The 14,959-nt window shown below is 38.9% G+C and overlaps 1 pseudogene; it reads right to left on the bottom strand.

Annotated features, from left to right (window-relative positions):
• Positions 1 to 4,828: 4,828 nt before the first annotated feature.
• LOC103422912 (carboxylesterase 15-like) lies at positions 4,829 to 6,964 on the bottom strand (annotated as a pseudogene).
• Between the last annotated feature and the right edge of the window lie 7,995 nt (positions 6,965 to 14,959).

Raw genomic sequence — 14,959 nt, forward strand, 5'->3', positions numbered from 1 at the left:
GCAACCGAAAATCTTCAAAGGGTGTTGTTCCTGGTTTTTAAGATGAATATTGAAGGCCATCATTCGGGTGAATAACTTTGTGAAAAACAAAGTCGAATTTCAAGAGGTATGGTTCTTCCATCTTTATAGACAAACAATCCCTACAATTCTCCTACTAGAATGCTTAGATGAAACTAATATTGTCTCCCAATTTTAATATAAGTGAGTAAGCCAAGATTCATTCCCAATTTCAATCATTTATAAAAATGATACTTTGGATGCGGTCTCTAATCCTTAACATTCTTTTACTAAAATCGTAATAGTATTCAAAGTTTGATCAAAGTCTCTGACTTTGTACACCTCATTATATTACAATTAATATTTATATTTTTATAGTTTTGACATTAATTGTTTGATATTTTATGAGATTTATAATCCTATAAATTTAAAATCCCTCATTATAATACTATTAGAAACGGTTAGAATAAAAAAATTCAAACATTTTGATTAAATGGATAAAAAATATGTAAAAATAAGAAATAATAAATGGCAAAAGAATGTATCCATAGTGTTAAAAAAATTGGTACATTTTACAAAAAAAATTGGTAAATTTCACATATAACAAAGTGGACATTAATAAAGAAGAATGGGTACATTATAAATAAATTAGGGTACATATAAAAGATTAAAAAATTATGAGTACAAATGAATTTTTTAAAAATATTGGCGCTAAAAGAAATTAATACATGAGTACAAAATAAAACTAAAAAGAAAATACTACAAATTAAAAAAAAATGTTGCAAATTAAAAGTGGGTACAAACTAAAAATATAAATATATGATACAAAGTTTAGGCATAAAACATAAATATACCATATGTAATTTTTCTATCATTGATTAAATATACAATGTCACGTGATGGTATACACATGGATACAAACACATATAAAACTTTAAAAAATATGGGCACAAAAAGAAACTAATATATGGGTACAAATTAAAAATGAAAAAAAAATTGGTACAAATTAAAAATAGGTACAAACTAAAAATAAAAATATATGATAAAAAATTTAGCCATAAATATAATGTCACAACCCGTCTCGGAAATGTACATTATTTTGTTATTGCGGATGTGAAAAGACTAAAGTGCCCTTGAGCGTTTGTGGCATTGTGAGTCGTATGTGACAATTTTAGAAATGGACCAATATGGTTATTTTCCTAAGTTTTTGGGGCCAATGAGAACTTAATTTTGGTTAGTTGTGATTGGTGTGTAGGTTGGACCACACACACACATCCACATCGCCTTCATTCTCTCTCTCACTCCCGTGCACACTCTCTCTCTCTCTCTCTCTCTCTCTCTCTCTCGGACTCACTCTCTTTTCCCTCTCCTCCGTATGGACAAGATCAAACCAAGCCAAATCATCATGGATCGAAGAAGAAAATGGCACCATGGTGTTCGTGAGGGTCATACGAGTTCAAGGGTACCCATTTCATGTAAGAACTCGTTCAATTTTACGTTGAAAACTCAAGCTCCGAGTTGAGCACTATTCATGAACTTTTGAATGGTTGTGTTTTAGAACAATCCAAGCTCACAGTGAGCTTAAGAAGATTCCCACGAAGCTCGGAGAGGTCCGTTTGACTTGTGTGGACGTCGGGAAACCTCAATTCGAAACTGGCCGGTTTTGGTGAAATTGTCCCAACGCGTTTTTGAAAGATTTGGAAGTTTTAAAAGGTATAGCCTTCTTCCTCTCGAAAATTGTGAAGTTCTGGTGAAAATTTCATGGAAAATGGTGAAGAAACGAGTGAGAAATCGTCGATTACAGTGTTGCCTAGTTTTTCGGCGCCGGCTAGTTTTTCCGGCGTCTGGACAAAGAAGATGATGCGCGTGGGGGCGCATGGCACTGTGGCCTCCTCGGCGTGTGAGGGCGCGTGGGCCCTAGGAAAATTATTTTAAAAATATCTCGACGTCCGCGACGTTGAGTAGATCATTGTGGTATATTCAAATCCCCAAATTGAGCAATATATGAGAAGTTATTAGCTAGTTTTGCCTATGTGCTTTAAAATAACATTTTTATAGTTAATTCACATATAGGTGAGACTTATCCCAAGGACGAGCGTATCCACGGGCGACTCGGGGGCTCCGACCCGTCGACATACCAGTGAGTGGGCTTTTATTTACAATATATAATTATATACTTGATATATTTCCCAGAAATGTGTTTTAAATGAAAGTATGCTTTGAAATAATATGCCAAATGCCTTTATTTTCTGAATATGCATTTCATGGTTGCATATATATATAATTGTGGTGTTGTGGAGGCACAGGTGAGTTCAGGTAAGTTATGTTTGATTATGTGAACTACGAATGACTTGATCCCTATTTATGGTACGTAGGCAGCCTAACGAAATGTTAGGTGCAACCATACAATTTATGACATGAAATAAATGAGATATAAGTTTATTTGAAGAATTGAGTAGTGTGATGAACATGTTTGGTTGGATATATGAGATGTGACTGAGAAACGATGAGCTCATAAACCTGCATCTCGAGTGATTGCGATTTAGCCAGAGAGAGTTGGCACATGCCTGTAAATTATGTCACCTCCCGCACTATATGCTCACATTGGATCCAATTAGGTGCACAGTCTTATCGTACAGACCACTATAGGTGGTTCTAACTCGTAGGTGACTAACTTATTATCGCACAGCTAGTATTGAGAGAGTAGAATTGAGCATAATTATATTACACCCAACCTTGTCGTACATACCCTTTTCAGTGGTTCCGACTTATGTGCAGTATATTACCGTATAGGTCATAGTAGTGACTCCCGCTAGATGGAAATTGAACTATGAATTCAGCCGTACAGACTGCTCAGGAGTTCCGGCTAACATGTCATACTTCTATGAAATCATTATTACCTGAATTGTTACTTGTTATATTTTGGCATGGCATACATATGAAAATGATTATGTGAAGCATGAATTGAATGGTTATGATTTCAGATATATATATATATATATATATATATATGTGTGTGTGTGTGTGTGTGTGTGTGTGTGTGTGTGTGTATGTGTGTGTGTATGCTTACATCTTGATTATGGGAAAATTATACATGTTTTACAGCGAGGGGTTAGATAAGTTGATAAATGAAATGATTTTGTAAAACATTTCTTTTTGCTCACTCACGTTTTCTGTTTTGTGCCCCTCCAAGTTCTAAGTAAGATTGTTGTTGGTGGCCAGAGGATGTCGGCAGTTCTGACTTATCCATATAATAGTAGGACATTCTTGGTACTATATAACTAGTACTTGTCCTACTGGACTACACCTAGACTTTATGCTCTGACTAGGAGTGTTACTGTTGTACTTAACTCCTATCACTTTTCTGTTTAAAAGTGCACTCTAGTAATCTGGTTTTTAATTGTTCGTATAATTGCTATCTTTATCGCTTCTGCACTGTGCACATGGTTACGTCACTCTCACGTGACGGCCAGCATGCATTGACCTTGGTCGGGGTGTGTCATATAAATATACTAATTGTAACATTTTTAACACTAAAGGAATATATTTAAAAATAAAAATATTTTATTATTCAATTAATTAATGATGTTATTAATACACAAGGATCTTGATCAAAAATTGAAAATAAATAGGATTTTAATCAATGGAATAGCAAAAAGAAGGATGTGAACCTAATTTCTCCTTTATAAAATTAGAACAAACAAACCTCTTCCAATAAGACCTTATAAACCAATTTGAACTCAAACATTCGGCCAAAATGCACCTACACATAAAGCTCATATTTTAACAAGACAAGCACTTGAGACGAACTTGAGTTATTTTCGCGAAGGGGATGTACTTATTCTCGAAGGCCCAGTTTGGTATTACTTTTTTTCACTAAAAGCTGTTTCATTTTAACGATAAGCAGTAAAAAAATGTTGGGTAAAAATAAAATATCCTGCTTATTTTACAAGCAATGGCTTCCAGACAGTAGTTTTTAAAAGCAGCATGTAGGTTGCTTTTAAAGGCTGCTTTAAGAAATGCGAAGTTGAGCCTTTAATGAATATTTTAAATTCCTGTAATACACTCATTAATTTTTAAAAGTGTCATTATTTATCATTCTAAACTCATTTTATCCTTGGAGAACAAAGTGACCATCACCACCTACTACTACAAACCTTAACTTCTTACACCAGCATCACCATTATGCCACCACTTCACCACAACCATATCAACCACCACTACAACTGCCACTACCATCGTGGTTGCCACCTCATCACCACCACCACCACCATAAACACAACCACCACTACTGTCACCAAACCACAACCGCCATCATCGTTGTTGTCGCCGCTCCAACCACCATTGTTACCTCTATAGCCCAACCACCATCACAACCATTGCCCTCGCCACCATCGTCATCGTCATCACCACACTATCTTGTCCATTTTTGTCATTACATACAACTATACGACTTTTTTCTTTTTAAACAAACAATATTATCTACACTAAGGGATGGTGGGTTCACAATTATATCACTTTTACATTAAAATTTGTCAAACATTTTTACACTGCTTTGCATACTCACAACCCTTTAAAAATATAGTTTATCAAATGTCCAACTACTTTATTTTGCAGCTGATTATTCTTAAAGCACAAACAGTTTAAAAAAAAACCGCAACAATTCCAAACTTTCCCTAACGATAAGAGATAATTTTACAACAGGTTAAGAATAAACAGGAGCAAAAATACAATTTTACTGTCACATTATTTGTTACTCTATTTTACAACCTTAAAAGCTTTTTTGTTGTTTTATAATCTCAGATCCATGGCCGCCATAGCTACAATGCATGTCTTAGCAGCAAGTGGAATTTTGAGCAATGAATTGTTTGATGATTAACATCAACTCCTTTGCAGGTTGGGAATTGGGTTGGATGGTGAAGAAAGCATGATGCTGTCCTTCAAATTCCACGCAATCAATCTTGTTTCCCCAATTTTTTAGCCTATCTGCGTAATCTTGAGCTCGATCTTTTAGCAGATCGCTTCCACCTACAATCACTAGGATCGGATCAAAAGCCACTCCTTCTAGGCACCAGCTATTTGGCCCAAATGGGTTCACAAGTGGGTGATCTCTGTCCTCTCCAATTGGTATTGACAGCCTCCAAAACCTGCATGCATGCTTAATCTTAATTTTCCCATGCACAAACCCAAGGACGAAGCTAGATCTGTATGGATGAGGACATCCTCAAATAATAAAGTCACAAATTAAAAAGTTCAAGAATGTACTCAACAAAAGACTTATATATTAATCCATAATATTTTTTATACAACTTATTACAATATTCCTTGAAGCGGTTCATGTTTTCAAACGTTGAATGACAATTTCATTACTAATATCCAATTTCTCAAAAAACAAAAATTACGGCTGAATATGCTCTTCCAACGGTGGCAATGCATAAAAGAGTTAATACTAATGTCACAAGCAACTAAAAGAGTATATTTTGTTCAACCAAAAAAAAATTTGAGTGGGGGCATCCGCCCCTGCTGAGCCTAAGCCAGCTCTGCACAAACCTCTTTTCTTTTTAAATTTAATTACCATTGTTTAGTTTAAGTTTAGAATTGACTACAATACTTACATGTATTTAGTACCATTATCATCTAATTGTCACATCTAATTCATATGAATATATATGTATTTAATACAATTACCACATGAATACATAAAAACATGAAGCATCAAAAGTGCATTTTTGAACCCAAAAACCATTCGTAAACAAGGTCTTACACAACTAATGTAAACATTTCAACATGCACTTGAAGTCTTGTGTTTATTTTACCCTTCCACATTTGCGTTTGCTAACAACAAAGCAAAGCCAAATAATATTATAGACATTACATCAACAATCATATATAATAAGTTGTATTGTAAAAAATCAACGTTATGTGATCGACTAACATAGTCTGAAAATCTAACTATTACTTACTCTAATATACTAAAAAATAGCGTTATTTACATATTCATTCATACTTTTCACACACTCCACTTATGTCTCTACAGTTGTAAACCAAAAAGAAAGTGGAGGTAAGGTTGAAAGTTGAAACTTGTCAATAAGCTCCCAATTGAGCAAGGCTTCTTTGGGGCCCTCAGCCTCTGACCTAGTCAAAACCGTCCCACCAAAAAAGGGGAACCAGGATCCTCTCCTGAGCAGTTCCCTAGGGATCTCGCAATCATATCCGTTCATCGTATATCGTGCGGTCAGAAATTATTTAAAATTTAAATTTTAAAATTCAAATATGAATAGTACCTAATGAAAACTGACCGCACGATATAAAATGAACAGACAAGATTGCGGGATCCCTAGGATCCCTAGGGAACTGCTCAGGAGAGGATCCTGGTTCAAAAAATGGTACCAAAAGTACATACCCTCTCACCCGAACCGGCCCCGAGCTGAACCGCCAAGTTATGAGCAATATTCCTACTAGCCGAGTCACCCGAAACAAACACGTTCGCCACATCAGTCCGCCACGTGTCCGGATCGTCAGCCTCGGCTTAGGCTTGAAGCCACTTCATAGCCGCGAAGCCATCGTCGATGGCAGCCGGGAGGCGGCGTTCCGGCGCGAGGCGATAGTCAGGTGCAACGACGACGCATTGGAGCAGGGAGGCGAGATGAAAGCAGTAGTTCTGGCAGTTTGGCCAAGGTCGCGAGCCGATGCAAAAGCCACCGCCATGGATGTAGAAGAAGATGGGGAGCTTTTTGGACAATGACGAGGAGGAGTGTGTCGTTGCAGCGGGCTTGTAGAGGCAGAGTTGGAGTTGATTGGTTAGGTCGAAAACGACGTCTTTCCAGGCAACGGAGCCGTTGGCATGGACGGGGATGTCGAAGCTTGGTTTCGGAGAGCGGACGATAGAGCCGTCGCTGTAGACGCGGAGAACACCGCGACATTCTTCGTAGGGCAAGGTTGGAGGGATGGCGGTGTTTGATGACATGTTTGGAGGGTTTGTGATGAATAAATGAGAGAATTATGAGAAGGGAAAGGAAATGAAGTGGGAAAGAAATTGGGTGGTGAGTAATGGAGTTGGTCGTTTTGCCTGTCTTTTTTGGTGTTTTTGCATGCAAATGGGAAAAAAATGGTGAAGTGGGGTCCAATGGTGATTAGGTGGGGGATAGATTTTTCAATGTGATCATCACACGAGGTGGTACACCACGTGTTTCTATGGTAAAATAATTCAGATTTAAACCCATGTAGCATAGTCTGTTTGCAAATTTAGTCAAAAGTGATTTTTCCATCAAATGTCTGTTAAATGTAGGGGTAAATTTGTACTTTTACTTTCATATTTTGTGAAAAACAATAGCAATAAATACCTTCATTCCAATTCACTCATGCCACCAATTTTATTGTGGAGGATTTTATTTTTAACTTGTTGTTTTTTATTTGTATGGGAATGCCTGATTGTTCCAACTTGTGCATGGGAATACCTGATTGACACAAGCCATCCTTTGAGGAGGAACTGATTGATAGGAGCATATTTATGCGACTTAGTTAGCTTGTTTTCTTGCATTTATGTAGTTAGTTTCTACTTTTTAGAGTGTTTTAAGCCATTTTCGTATGTTTGTAGGTTCAAATGGCAAAAGTGGCAAGAAAAGGCAATTTGGAGCATTTTAGAGCAGTTTTGGGCTTGGAATGGACAACATATGAATGGAACGAGGTGGATGGACGTTTTTGAAGATCAAAAGAGGCTAGGAATGTGCTACAAATCTGGAGAAATCAAATCAAGACTTGGAGGATAAGGAAGCTAAAAAGAAGGAACATTATCTTAACCAACCTTATCTTATCCAACTTTATCCTTAACAAACCTTATCTTATCTTATTCCATATTATCCAAACATTATCTAAACTTATCTCCAGCTGCAAAAGGAGTCCTTATCCTATTCTAAAACCTTCCCATCTGAATTTAGGAGTCCTAATCCATCTAAACACATCAATCATTTTCCTCCTTAGTTTCAGTCGCACCCTAGCCCTATAAATTGTATTGTGCCACAGGTTTTGAGGTTTTTCTAGAGAGAAATTCAGAGATAAAAATATATACACTTGTGCTACAGCTTTGCAAGGAAGAAGAAGAAGAAGCTTGGAGCCGTGCCTGCCATTCAAGACCTTTGGATTGTTGGAGCGTTTCTAGGTGTATTCTATCTTTCATTTTCAATGTTTAATTTTAATTGTCTTTGTTTAATTGCAAACATGTGGAACTAATTTCGTTTTAGCTAGAGGTGAATTCAAAGCTATGAACATATGTGTGATATGAATTGATTACATCTAGTTATGATTTCATAAATCGTGAATGCAATTTGCTTAACTGTTTGATTGATAACTTGTTCTTGTGTGTTGATTAAGGATGCATACTTAGTTTGCATTCAGGGATTTGATGCTAAAATATAAGAGAGTTTCACCTAATAGTTATGAACTTATATTTATAAGTAGTGGAGGTTGCTTGTCACGATCGTGTTATGTAAATTCTTGGCAGGAGTATCATGCAGTTTGTTGATGCACAAAATCAGTGAGGACTTTGGTACAACAGAAAGTGTTACGTTTGTGACCTTCGCTAGATTGCTCCGATCACTAGTGTGGATAATTATGTAAATGGATAGAGACAGAGAAGCAAACACAAGATGTACGTGGTTCACCCAGATTGGCTACATCCACGGAGTAAAGGAGTTTTCATTAATTGTGAAGGGTTTACACAAGTACATAGGTTCAAGCTCTCTTTTTGTGAGTACTAGTGAATGATTTAGTACAAATAACATTCAGAAATATTGTGAGAGAACGATCTCTATTTATAGAAGAAAGTTTCTAGTTTCATTCTGACATTGACACGTGTCGTGTTGTGATTGGCTTCTGATGTTGACACGTGTCGCGCTATGATTGGCTTCTAATGTCTACACATGTCGCGATGTGATTGGTCTCCTGGTTGGAGGGAAACCCTTCTGGGTCCTTGATGGTATAACGTTGACCGGTACTCAGTAGTTTCCGGATTGGTCAAGTATGGTACAAACAGTGCTCCCCTAAGTTCCCGAGTAAGGGAAGCTCATCGGTTGGGGACTTGCAAGATCCAAGCCATTGAGTAATCACGAAACTTCTAAGTACCGAAGTGTGGTATCATTTTCACTTGCCTTATCTGTCTCATATGTAGATGTGGCATCTTCTCTGGAAGTACTTTTTCTTTATCCAGGGGTGGTATCTTTAACCGATGAAGATGCACAAGGTAATGTATCAATTTCACTTGAAGCTTACTTGTAGTTTCGGGCTTGGTCAAGTACGATATAAACCCTATAGTAGGAGTCCCCCAAGTCGCCAAGCTAGAAGATTTGCCGAAGGAGGTAACAGATAAGGTAAGCAATTAGACTTCCAAGCAAGCAACCTGGATCGGATGTTCGACTTCGGCTTCCAGTTGATTGTTCTCATTCTCCTTGTGTCGTAAACAACAATAAGGATAAGGAGAAGCAAATGGAGAAGAGATGATATGAGATACTTTTGCTTTTGAAGAAGTAACTTTCCACAGGCTTATTCTTGAACTGGGCTGGAGGGTTTTTTGGTTTCCTCTAGAGTATAAGACCGGCTAAAGAATTTGAGGGTCAAAACAAGTCCATCAAATGTAGAGTATGTTCGACCCTGATGATATGGGATACTTTTGTTGTTGACAAAGTAGTGGATGTATCGGCACGTGTTGTGTTACGCTTGTTTCCACATGCTTCCTTTTATCCTTCTCACTTCCCCTATCTGTTCCTCAGGCAAATGTGGTATCTTCTCTGGAAGCATAAGATGTTGAAGATGAGTACTCAAGAGCAATGCCAGGTAAGTAATCAAGCAAGGGGTTCCAGGCAGTCAGTTCATGACTTGAAGCTTGATTCCAAGTGCTGACTGATTGCTCTCTTTCTCCTTGTCTTGCAGGTAAGAACAAGGCCAAAGGAAAAGACAGGGAAACAACATGATATGGGATACTCTTGCTTTTAACCCTGATGATATGAGATACTCTTGCTCTGGTGTGGCTTGTTTGTAGAGGTATTATCGGGGGAAAAAGAAGCTGAGTATTTTGAGAGACTCTGCTAAGAGTGCCCTCTAGGATGTGAAGAAAAGTTGAGCATTTTTTTTATTTTCAGGTCTGCCTGGTTGTGGAGGATGAAGGTCGACATATATAGGAGTCTCCCTAACAACAAGTAGTAGTGCTATTCCTTTACCCTTCTTGGTTATATGAATGTAGTGGAAGCTGCAAGCTTCACATGTTTTAACTTTGTCAGAGCACTTTGAAAAAGTGGTCTGTGGTATCTGGAAAGCTGATGTTGCGTGTGAAGATTACAGACAAGCTTTATCCAAGGAAATCTGGCTCTCGAAGTTCGGAGAGATGTGCCTCTTCAGTTTTCGAACAAGCAATCTTGTCAGGGATCTGGCTCTCAAGATTCAGATAATGGTGCCTCTTCGATTTTTAAGAAAGTAATCATGTTGGAAGTCTGACTCTTGAAATTCGGAGAGTAGTGTCTCTTCGATTTTTGAGAAAATAATCCTATTGGGAGTCTGGCTCTCGAGATTCGGAGAATGGTGCCTCTTCGATTTTTGAGCAAGCAATCTTGTTAGGAGTGTTTTCTCGAATGTGAGTAAAGGTTGGGCATTTTTGCCAGTTTGTCTTGCCACGAAGCACGGAGGTTGACACACATTGGGACTTTCTAGTTATCAAGCAGTGGTGTTGTTCCTTTACCCTTATGGGTAATAGTAGGGTCGCTAGACCTTCAAAATTTATGTGTCTAAACTTTGTCAGAGACCTTTGGAAAAGTTAACTGTGGTACCTGAGGAGCTGATGTTGTATGTGGAAAGTGGTGCCTCTTTGGAATCTGGAAAGTGGTGCCTCTTCAATTTTTGAACCAACGGTCTTGTTGCCCTTTCTTTTATAAGAGCACCAATTGTGTGCAAGAAGTACATTCAGAGAGTTATTGCTTGTAGGCATTTTCCCCTTACTTCAGAGATTTATTGCACCTCATTTCTCCTTCATCATTTCTCAGAATGTCTGGCCCATCCGACCATTGTTTTGACTTGAACTTTGGTGAAGAGGCAGCCATGCCTTCTCAAGACAACATATGGCGCCCATCCTTCTACTGGTCCTCTTACCGTTGGGGACTCTGTGATGAAGAATGATATGACCACTGCGGTGGTGGTCAGGAACCTTCTCACTCCAAAAGATAACATACTACTTTCCAAACGGTTTGATGAGTTGGCTGTTAAGGATTCTCTAGCTCTCAGTGTTCAGTGTGCAGGTTCTGTGTCTAATATGGCCCAACGCCTATTTGCTCGAACCCGCCAAGTTGAATCATTGGTGGCTGAAGTGATAAGTCTTAAACAGAAGATCAGAGGGCTCAAGCATGAGAATAAACAGTTGCACAGGCTTGCACATGACTATGCTACAAACATGAAGAGGAAGCTCGACCAGCTGCAGGAATCTGATGGTCAGATTTTACTTGATCATCAGAGGTTTGTGGTTTTGTTCTAAAGGCATTTATTGCCTTCGTCTTCTGGGGCTGTACCGCGTAATGAAGCTCCAAATGATCAACCTTCAGTGCCTCATTTTTCTAGGATTATGCCTAGTATTGAGGCTCCGAATAATCACCCTTTGGTGCCTCCTCTTTCTGGGGCTCTGCCGACTGCTGAGACTTCTCTTGAGCAACCTTTGTGAAGGCTCCCTCTTGTTGAAGCTTTTGAGAATTTGTAGTTGTCCTCCATTGATGAAGCTTTTGTTGGTGAAGCTTTTGTAGTGAAACTTTGTTGAATTTCCCAATTTCCTTTCTTCTTTTTTTTGGGAAAATTAGAAATTTGAAAATGTGGGAAAGACAACATATCCAAATTTTGCTTCCACACTGTTGAGTAAGAGATTGTGATGCAAGCCACACCTTGTAGTAGTCGAAGATTTGGATGAATCATATAAATTGAATTTGCTTCGAACAGTCTTGATCAAGAGTGTGTGAAGCTTTCTACGAGTTGTAATTGCCCTTCATTGATGAAGCTTTTGTTGGCACCATAAATTGGTTTTGCTTCACACTGTCTTAATCAAGAGTGTGTGAAGCTTTTGAGAATTATGGTTGAACTCCTTTGATGAGGCTTTTGTTGGCACCATAAATTGGTTTTGCTTCACACTGTCTTGATCAAGAGTGTGTGAAGCTTTTGAGAATTGTGGTTGAACTCCTTTGATGAAGCTCTTGTTGGCACCATAAATTGGTTTTGCTTCACACTGTTTTGATTAAAAGTGTGTGAAGCTTTCTACGAGTTGTTGTGTTTGCATTGTTACAGAGGGGAAATATTTGAAGCAGATGCAAGAAGGCTGAATAGCTTGATCTTCGTATGCCATGCACTGAAGTTGTTGTTGGCTTGCAATAAGACTTTGTTGGTGACTATAACTCTTGTTGGATATAAATGCTCCCCTAGTTGAGTTGTCAAGCTTGAGGGTTTTTGATTATTTGTGAATGCTAAGAGTTCACATGTACAAGTTGTACCATTCATCTTCTGGTAGGTGGAATGAATGGTGAGTTGCTTTCATCACTTGGTTGGTGGTACGAAGGTGAGCTCCTTCATCACCTTTCATCACCTGGTTGGTGGCACGATGATGAGTTCCTTCTTCACCTGGTTGGTGGCATGAATGGCAAGTTGCCAAATGATATTAGAGTTCGAGTTGTATATTTTACCTAGTTGGTGGAATGAAAGAGAGTACGGGTTGTACATTTCATCACCTGGTTTGTGGCATAAAGATGAGTTCCTTATTCACTTGGTTGGTGGCATGAGTGGCAAGTTGCCAAATGATATTAGAGTACGGGTTGTACATTTCATCACCTGGTTGTTAGCATGAAGGAGAGTACGGGTTGTACATTTCATCACCTGGTTGGTGGCATGAAGATGAGTGTTCCTTCTTCACCTGGTTAGTGGCATGAGTGACAAGTTGCCAAATGATATTAGAGTACGGGTTGTACATTTCATCACCTGGTTGTTAGCATGAAGGAGAGTACGGGTTGTACATTTCATCACCTGGTTGGTGGCATGAAGATGAGTGTTCCTTCTTCACCTGGTTAGTGGCATGAGTGACAAGTTGCCAAATGATATTAGAGTACGGGTTGTACATTTCATCACCTGGTTGTTGGCATGAAGGAGAGTACGGGTTGTACATTTCATCACCTGGTTGGTGGTATGAAGATGAGTTCCATCTTTACATTTCATCACCTGGTTGGTGAGAATAAAGGCAAGGTGTCTAGGCACATTGTAGCAAATGTCGAATGACACAAAGTTTCAAAGCACAGTTGGCTTATGTATGAATGTGTTAGAGTTTATGATTGAACGAATATACTATGAAGCTGTTCGTTTATTTGTATAGTTTTGTTGACATATACTTAGACTTTGTTTCATGTTGGAAGCATTCATGTTGAAGCTTTGAACCCGAGTGTTTCATTGTTAGGAATATAAGAGGATTAGGACCGAATTGTCTAAATCACCTCTTTATTGAATTCATGCCAAATAGTCTTCGTTACATAGGATGTCGAACGACTGAAGCTTAACACTTGTACAATGTACGTTTAGTTGTAATAGTACTTCAAGTTATCAGCATTCCATGGATGGCCAAGGGTCTTGCCATCAGAGCTTCTAAGCTTGTAGGAGCCAGGGCGACTGATGCCAACAACTTCAAACGGTCCATCCCAGTTTGGACTAAGTGTTTCTTCACTTGGGACTCTATCGCAAAGTAATCTTTTCTTCAATACCCAGTCCCCCACTTTGAAAGAATGAGGTTTGACCCTTGAGTTATAGTAGTTGGAGATGCGCTGCTTGTAAGCGACATTCCTTAAATGAGCCTGGTTTTTATGTTCTTCGACTAGATCTAAGTTGAGGGTAAGTTGTTTGTCATTTTCGCTTTGCATGTAGTTCTGGACTCAGAACGTTGCTTGCTCAAGCTCAACTGGGACAACTACCTTTGTACCAAGAGCAAGTGAGAATGGGGTTTCTCCTATTGATGTCCGATATGAAGTGCGGTATAACCAAAGAACTTGGGGGACAAATTCTGGCCAACAACCTTTAGCCTTGTCCAAGTTGGTTTTCAAAGTTCGCTTGATTATTTTGTTGATGGCTTCAACTTATCCATTAGACTGGGGATGAGCTGGGGAGGAAAAACATAAGTTGATGTTAAACTTAGAGCAGAACATCCTGAACTTGTTATTATCGAACTGTCGCCCGTTGTCAGTGACTTTCGCATTGGGAATGCCGAATCTGCAAAGGATGTTCTTCCATACGAAGTTTTCTATTTTTACCTCAGTAATGGTTGCCAAGGGTTCTACTTCGGCCCACTTTGTGAAGTAGTCAACTGCAATTATTGCATAGCGAACCTTACCCTTCCCTGCAGACATTGGGCCTATCAAATCAAGTCCCCATTGGGCGAAAGGCCAAGGGCTAATCATATAAGAGTGAGCGGCTCGGGAGGGAAGTGAGGAATAGTTGCGTAGCGTTGACATTTTCACATGAGTGGGATATTTTGATGGCATCTTGGTGGAGTGTTGGCCAGTAATATCCTTGGCGAAAAGCCTTGTGTGCTAGGGATCGACATTCAGCATAATCTCCGCAGACTCCTTAATGTATTTCCTGAAGAACAGTTTCCGCCTCTGTGGGTGTAAGGCACCTTAGGTATGATAGGTGAAAACCCCGCTTGTAGAATTGGTCATTAATGATTAAGTAATGGGTAGCCTTGTATCAAATCTGCTTAGTTTGGACTTTGTCATTTGGAAGGGTGCCATGAGTAAGAAATCTATAAATCGGGGTAATCCAACTATCCCCCTGTTGTAAGTTGCACACTTCCGCAACCATGGTGCTTGGTGCTGCCAACAATTCGACATGAATTTTTCTCCCAATCTTGTCTTCCACTGCTGAGGCGAGGCGAGCCAAAGCATCTGCATGACTATTTGCCGCTCGAGAA

Source organism: Malus domestica, chromosome 11 (assembly GCF_042453785.1).
Source record: "Malus domestica chromosome 11, GDT2T_hap1".
Taxonomy (NCBI): domain Eukaryota; kingdom Viridiplantae; phylum Streptophyta; class Magnoliopsida; order Rosales; family Rosaceae; genus Malus; species Malus domestica.